The sequence below is a fragment of the Gavialis gangeticus genome, unplaced genomic scaffold (assembly GCF_001723915.1).
Source record: "Gavialis gangeticus isolate Ggan-Ray unplaced genomic scaffold, GavGan_comp1, whole genome shotgun sequence".
Taxonomy (NCBI): domain Eukaryota; kingdom Metazoa; phylum Chordata; order Crocodylia; family Gavialidae; genus Gavialis; species Gavialis gangeticus.
The window spans coordinates 40,826,914-40,834,705 of NW_017728995.1; positions in this window are offsets into that span (position 1 = coordinate 40,826,914).

The following is a 7,792-nucleotide window of genomic DNA, read 5'->3' on the forward strand; positions in this document are numbered from 1 at the left end:
GGCGATAGCTGCCCAGATGGCTGGGCAGGGGGCACAAATGGCAGTAGTGCTGTACAGAGGCCATCCCTGCTGCCACAGCCCACTGGCAGCTGGCCTATAGGAGCAGATGCCTCTACTGGCTGTGCAGTCCCCATCCGGGTTTGGCAAGTGCACAGCAGGTCACAGCCAGGCCGCAGCCCTCACTGCCAGACTGCTGCAGTGGGTAGAGGGTGCAGGAAACTCTCAGGGCTGCTTCAGCAGTCCAGCTGGCACAAGGGATATTGTCCCCAGGTACCAATTGGCTGGGCCCCAGAAGCTCCTGAGAGCTCGGGTTGGCCTTTGTGTGGCACTACTGCCATTTGTGCCCCCTGCCCGGCCATCTGGGCAGCTATCACCCAGGGTGGCTTTTTATACTGCTGGAGCCAGGACAGGGCAGCTTTTTATACTGCTGGAGACAGCACAGGTGCTGGGCCCAGGCTCTAGCTCCCCCTGACCAAAGATCTGGGAGGAGCCAGGCAGGGTTATTTTGCCCCAAGTGGCACAATTTGATCCACAACAAAGTGCATATCCAAGCACATGTACTGAAGCAAAAAGCCCTGGTTCAAATTTGCACCTCTTGTATTTGAGTTGCTGCAAGCACACATACTTGCATGTGTGGATATGCCCTAAGACATTCTGAAAATCAGGCTGAAGTGGCAGAATTCAGCCCCCACTTGTGGAGGCAAACCATTCCTCACTGCTTAATTTAAGAGATGATAAGCACCCTTAACTCTGAAATCATAAAGAGATGAGAGCACCCTGTAGTTTATAAAAGTACACAGAAAACTACATTTACAAAAATTCCCAATAGCCAACATCATTGGTACAAGGTAGCTAACTACCACACAGTAGAGCAAAGTTTCTCTATCTGGTGCCTTTTCAATGAAAAAAAACAATTTCTAATTTTCACAGATTTTATTATAGTCATCTCATCTGAGTATTTAAAATGCTAAGGTGATATATGCAGGAAATAGATTTCTCTAGAGATCATTCAGTGCAAGTATTTTATTGGTAGAGCTTAAACTACCTAAATTAGATTTAAGAAGGAAACATATGACTATGATACAGAGTTATTAAACAGCATAAACAATAAAAGATTATGGTGAAAATATTAAAAAGAGGTGTGGAGAGGCCTATATGCATATATATGCTCCAAGTGGGAATTCTTTGCAGGCCTTGGTAGTTATTCTTTGGAGACAAAGAAATGCTCCATGACTATTCATTGAAGATATTTTTTACATTTTTCTCTCATGCATTGTTTTAATGATTTATCCTGTTGTGATGCTCCTCTCTTATGGCAAGGACTAACATGTAGATACTCAAACTCTTTAGGTGCTTAACTATCAGTTAAGTCAAAAGGTGTTTCCTGAAACCACTGATGCCTAAATCTGATGGCACCTAAAATGTCAAGGTGCCTAAGTTCCCAAACACATAGCATTCTACACTTTGACTTTCAGGCATGATAAGAACATCCTAAACCTTTAAAAAGCTATGTAAAAAGGCAGGTATCTAAAGCTGATCACATCAGATTTCACAAAAGAGTCCACCCTAGTGCTACTTGGAATTCTTGGATTACATGTATCATATTGGAACTGCAGAAAACACAAGTCAGAGGAGAAACTGAAAGTTTCATCCTTCCTTTGTCGGCAAGGCCAATAGAACACCCATGTTGGAAACCCTCATTTGCCTGAGGAGATGTTTATCCACATTTCCTGCCTCCCAGAGGGCTCTCTAACCATCAGATGTAAGGTATATACAGCAGGACTCTCTCATTCACCGAGCAGAGAATAAACATGACTACGATATTCATACACTGGGAAGGAGACCTGGTTTCCAGTCCTAGCTCCAATGCCTATTTAACGAACAATATTTAAACATTCAGGAGAACATTGCGACAATTAACTTTAAGAAGTTAGCTCTTGGCTAACTTCTTAATTTAGAACACTGAATTTGGTGTCTAGGCTTCTGATACACTAATAAGTGATAAGTCATGGGGAGTGTTACATCCCACTTTCCCCCAGCATCACCAGGTGCTAAGTTGCTAAGCCCTGTCAAGACAGAGGTGATTCTGGTCATGTGTGATTAATACCTTCCATGCTTTGCAAGGTCTTTAAAAGATAACCTTCATCCAATTTTTTCAGTTCCCGAATAAGAGTTCCTTTCCCCACTCAACTTTAGAAACCGTGTATTAGGCTTTCTACTCAGCATAAAGTAGACAAACCAAGGATGAGTCTCACACTTTGTATACCAATAAAGTCTACTGTCCTGATTTTAGTCTTTTCTACCTGAGTGTATATTAGAAATGTGATGTAATCAAAGCATGTGAACTAGTACAAGTTGAGAATCAGGTCCAATATGATTTATATAATCTAAAATTATAAAGCCTGGGGGGTTTAAATGAGATTTATGTATAATTTTAAATTGTATTCTTTGATGCACATTGTTATTAATTTACTCATTTTGTTGTTGCTTTATTGATTACAACAGTAATTACAATGCCCCACTTTAGATATGTCCGCTGAGAATTTCTTCCCTGGAATTTACATTAATTATCTATCAGGTTGTTTCATAAAATGTCATATGATCTAAAAATTTGTGACCCATAATAAAATTAAAAAATAAATAAAAAGTCCTGAGTAAACATTTTATTTGTATGTTGATCATATAGTCCCTTTCTTTAGAAAAACACAAGCTGAGGAACTAATCTCCTTAAAAATATATATCACATAGGTTGTTCTGGGTTATGAAAAAAGCAGTTACTGCATGTAGCATTGTTCACATTTCCCCAGGACGTTACTCTTGACAGATTTCAAACCTGTGCTACTAAGGAGTCCATGGAGCAAGAGAAAGTAAAACTGTGATAATAGCAAAGCACCACTACTGTGGGAAAATAATAATGAGTAGAACTTCCACCTAATTACAACATAGAGTTTATATTGTATCCTGCTGCAGAAATAGGACCCTCCAACATAATCTGACAAAACATATATGTCCAGCAAATGTATCTTTCTTCAGCAGTTGGGTTTAAAGTTAAGAGAGCCTTACAGTTTGAAAAGTAGTAATCTTCTTTGGCTATCCCTCACAGTCAAAGATAACTGTCTCCCATGATTGTCTTATCTGTGTGTCCAAAGATGGCCAATGAGGCCTAGGGTGGCCAGGATCAACAGACTCTTCTGCAGCTCAGAGGCATTTCCATGTGGAATAGGTGGCGCTAAATTTTTTATTTGATCCATGACATGCTGTTTCTGCTGCTCCCACTTTTCCATCTCCTACTGTAGACACAAGTTTCCAAATGACTAAGATCCCTGCAGCAGACTCTTCTTTCATTTGGGACAGTCTTGGGTGATACCTGACATAAAGTTTTCATTTTTTTAAGTTGGTCTTAAAATCCCTGGACCACTTTCTCTGCCCTTCTTAATCATATGCCTTGGCTTGAGAGCATAAAACTTGCTTCGGGTGTCTGGAGTCAGATATCTGGATTACATGGTCATTCCAATGAAGTTGATGTTGAATGAACATCACCTCAGTAATCGTTAGAGGTGTGCAAAATGGGCTGTATTCGATTTAGATTTGGCCTAAATTGGGGACAGTAATTTGATTTGTTAATTTGGATCACTGCCCCCAATTCCATTCAGCCAAATCTGAATCTGAATCCAAAGATTTGATGCTGAGTTGGAGAATCAGCAATTCAGTCATAGACACAGCTTTAAATGTTTGGGGTTTTTTTGTTTTTGTTTTGTTTTTTTTACATACCTCAAGGTATCAGGCATTGTTTGTGAATGCTGTGATGCTGGGATAAATGGAGCATCATCCCACAGGAGCGTGGGGAAGTTTTTCCGGTCCACTTCTGGGTCCACTGGGGAGCGTGGTAGGGGGGCTCCCCAGTGGATCCAGGAGGCACCATTCACTGAGCCAGAAGGGGAGGCGGGGTGGGGAGGGTGCCAGCATGCTTCCTGGTCAACCTGGAACTGGACCAGCAGTGCTTCTGGTCCACTTCCAGCTCTGCTGCTGAGCGTGCTGTGGACCACCACCCCCACACTCCTGTGGGACGTTACATCTGCCCCACCATCTCAGCATTCATGAGCTTCCTGGTACCTTGAGGTATGTAGAAAATACATTTAAAGCTGTGTCTATGTCCAAATCTCTGAATCTTTCCAAATCTCTCTGAATCAGTTTGGAGATTTCTGATTTGATTCAGAGAAATTAATGGGTCTCCTGATTCAATTCAGATTTGGAGATTCAGCCACTGAATCAGGCCAAATCTCCACCAAATCACATCAGAAACCAAAGCTTCACACAGCCCTAGTACTCATGCTGTTTGCTTGCAGGAGAACACTAACATTGGTGCATCTGTCTACCCAATGGATTCTCAGGATCTTCTACGATCAGTGTTGATAGTACTTCTCCAACAACTTAAGATGTCTCCTGTATGTTGTCCATGTCTCTCCATACAGCAAGGTGGGGATCACAAATGCCTGATAAACCATGACCTTGGTTCTGGATCTGATGTCTTCAAACACCCACTTCTTCAGATGTTCAAAGGCTGCACTTGCATATTTCAGCAGTGTTGGATTTCTTCTGTGAGAAATGGCTTCTGTGGTATGGGAAATACTCAACATTCTCCAGGGTCTCACCGCAGATCTGGATTATTGGAGTCAGGAACTATTCATCAGGAGTTTATTGGTGGAGGACCTTCATCTTCTGAAATGTTAAGCATCAGTCCAATGTTCCTGTATGCCTCAGTAAAGATGTTGATGATTGCCTGAAGGTCTGCTTCCAAGTGAGCACACACTACAGCATCTTTAGTATACTGGAGCTCAATGACAGAGGTTGGGGTGATCTGGGCTTTGGCTTAGAGCAGCTAAAGTTAAGCAGCTTATCATCCATTCAGTAGTTTAGCTCCACTCTGGCTGGAAGCATGTTGGTGATCAGATGTAGCACTGGGGCAAGGAATATTGAGAATAATGTTAGAGTGATCACACAGCCTTGCTTAACTTCCATTTTAACCTCAAAGGGAGATGCAATAGATCTATTACTAAGAACCACTCTCATACGATCATGGAGCAGGCAGAGAATGGTGACAAACTTCAGTGGGCATCCATACTTCAGCAGGATCCTTCATAACACTTCTCGGCTGACAGAGTTGAAAGCTTTCATGAAATCAAAGAAGGCATTGTAGAGAGACATATGTTGTTCCCAGCATTTCTTTTGCAGCTGATGAGGTGTGAAGATCATGTCAGTTGTACTTCTTGATGCCCTAAACTGACACTGAGATTCTGGGAGGAGCTCTTCAGTAAGTTGAAGGAGATGGTTCAAGAGAGTTCTTGCAATGATCTTTCCTGTGGTAGATAGCAAGGTGATCCCTCTATAGTTTCCACAGTTGGACTTGTCTCCTTTCTTGAAGATTGCCATAATCATGGCATCCCTGAGGTTGTCTGGGATTTCCTCCTCATTTCAGATCCTTAAGATGAGGGCATGAAGCTGTGATGTGAGCTTCTGTCCTCCCTGTTTGAAGATTTCAGTGGCAAATCCATCAGCTCCAGATGTCTTGTTGTTCTTCATCTGCTTGATGGCTTTCCTCACCTCGTCAAAGGTTGGAGGAATTCTGAGATCATCCCTGACTGTGTCTTGCAGGATGGAGTTGAGAACACTCTCTCCAACAGCAGTCTCAATTGAGAAAATCTTCAAAATGCTTCTTCCAACAGGCACTGATGTCTCCTTTTTCCTTGATCAGGTCTCCTCCATCCTTAGGTGTCAAGGGGGTTGGTCCCTGAGTGCTCAGACCATAGATGGCTTTGGTGGCACTGAAGAAACCATGCATATTTTGGACATCAGCAAGATGTTGAATCTCCTTAGCTTTGACTTCTCACCATTTGTTCTTCATATTGTGGGTTCTCCTTTGGCCCTCTGCCTTGGCTTGTTGGAGATTCTTTTTTTTTTTTGCTTGGAATTGGTGTTGTTTTGCCAAGCATAAAAGGCCTTGCATTTGAAATCACTTGGCTCTTGGATCTCCCACAGTTGTTCTCATCAAACGAATCTTTAGGTTTCCTGAAAGAAAATCCAGATGTCTCTTCACAGGTACTGAAGACAGTGGTCTTGACAACACCCCACATGCTGCTGCCATTCTCCCATTGTTGTTGATTGGAATTCACCAGGTGAGGTGAATTTGGTCAAGAGGAGGATGCCATTGAAGTTTACCTTTCCTACTCCTTTTTTGCTGATGCTTTTGCTCCAGAGACTCTGGAACATCTTCCAGAGATGGAGGATTTGGTTAAAGTTGGCATAGAATTCCTCCTTACTTTTATTAGTAGTGTCAAGAGTCAGGGCATACACACTGATGACAGTGGCATACTGGCTCTTCACCAGTTTAAGATAGGCCTGAGACACTCATTAATTCTGATAAGGAACCCACTAGGTTGGTTTATGAGTTCATTCTTAATGGCAAAACCAACTCTGTGTAGTCAGTGTTCTCCTTCCTGTTTTCCCTTCCAGAAGAATGTATAGTTGCCTTCATGTTCTTTGAGTGGCCCATCTCCTGCTCACCAGGTCTCACTCAGTGCAGCAATATCAATGTTGTATCACCTGTGTTCTCAGTCCATGATTTCAGTGTGGAACTCTGAGCATTCACTAGTAGTGTTGTCCATGAAACCTAATGTTCCAGGTCCTGAACATAATGGTGCAACTCCACTGGTATTTTTTGACCACAGTAAAGGTGATCCCACTGGATGTGGTTAATCCTTCAGGAAAAAATACAGAATACTGTATTAGACAGGCTATGTTTAAGGCACTTTTTCTAGCACCCTCCACATGTGAGGTGAGCAAAGCAGATCCTGAAGAGGGCTGGTCAGTCACAGTTACAGCTGCTGAAGCACACTGCTGTCTTAACCAAGTGTTAGATGACCTTCTTGTAACTGCTGCCTTCATGCCAGTTCACGACTAGAAGCTTCCAGACTTCATACGCCTGCTCCTGTCAGCATTAGCTTGTCCCAAAAAGGTTTGAGGTATGTGCTGGAAAGCTGTTTTCATGGAATATGTTTGTGCATGACTTCTTTTATCATGGAGAAGCTGCTGCACATCAGCTTCCATATGGCTCTTAATAGAATGGGACTTTCATCCAATGGCAAGGAGCCCAAGACAACTGAGGATCCTGTTGTGCTGCAGCCTTCATCTGTCTTCAAGACACTGAGATTCTAACATCTTCTGCCTGCTCTGCCATTGAGAACTTGTAGACTGATGGCTGGGAGCTTGGCAGTCTTATTATAGTGGTGACATATTTGTCATATCATAGCACCATCAAAGGATATATGTGGCTTTTCAGGAGGGAAACCATTGCCATTCATTGTCCTCACTACATCCCTGTGCTGCGGTTTAACATGAAATTCATCCTTCCTTATTTCACAAATTACCCTCCTTGCAGTTCATTCCACTATCATTCCACTATCTACCTTTGGACATGCTGGGTAGCAGTACAGCTCTGTCCCACAGTAAAGTACTAACATGGTTAAGCTGAAATGGCTATACCCTGTACATGTGAGATGGTGCGGATAAAAGGGGTGGGGGTGTAGCTCTCTATGTCAAGGACAGCTACACGTCCTTGCAAATTGACATTGGCACCCAGGAAAGATGACTGGAGTCTCTCTGGGTTAAAATACGTGGGGAATGTGGAGCAGGGGACATCATGGTAGGAGTCTACTACAGACATCCTAACCAGAAACAAGAGGTGGTCCAGGAATTCACTAGGGAACTGACTGAGGCTGCATGCTGTTTGTGCATG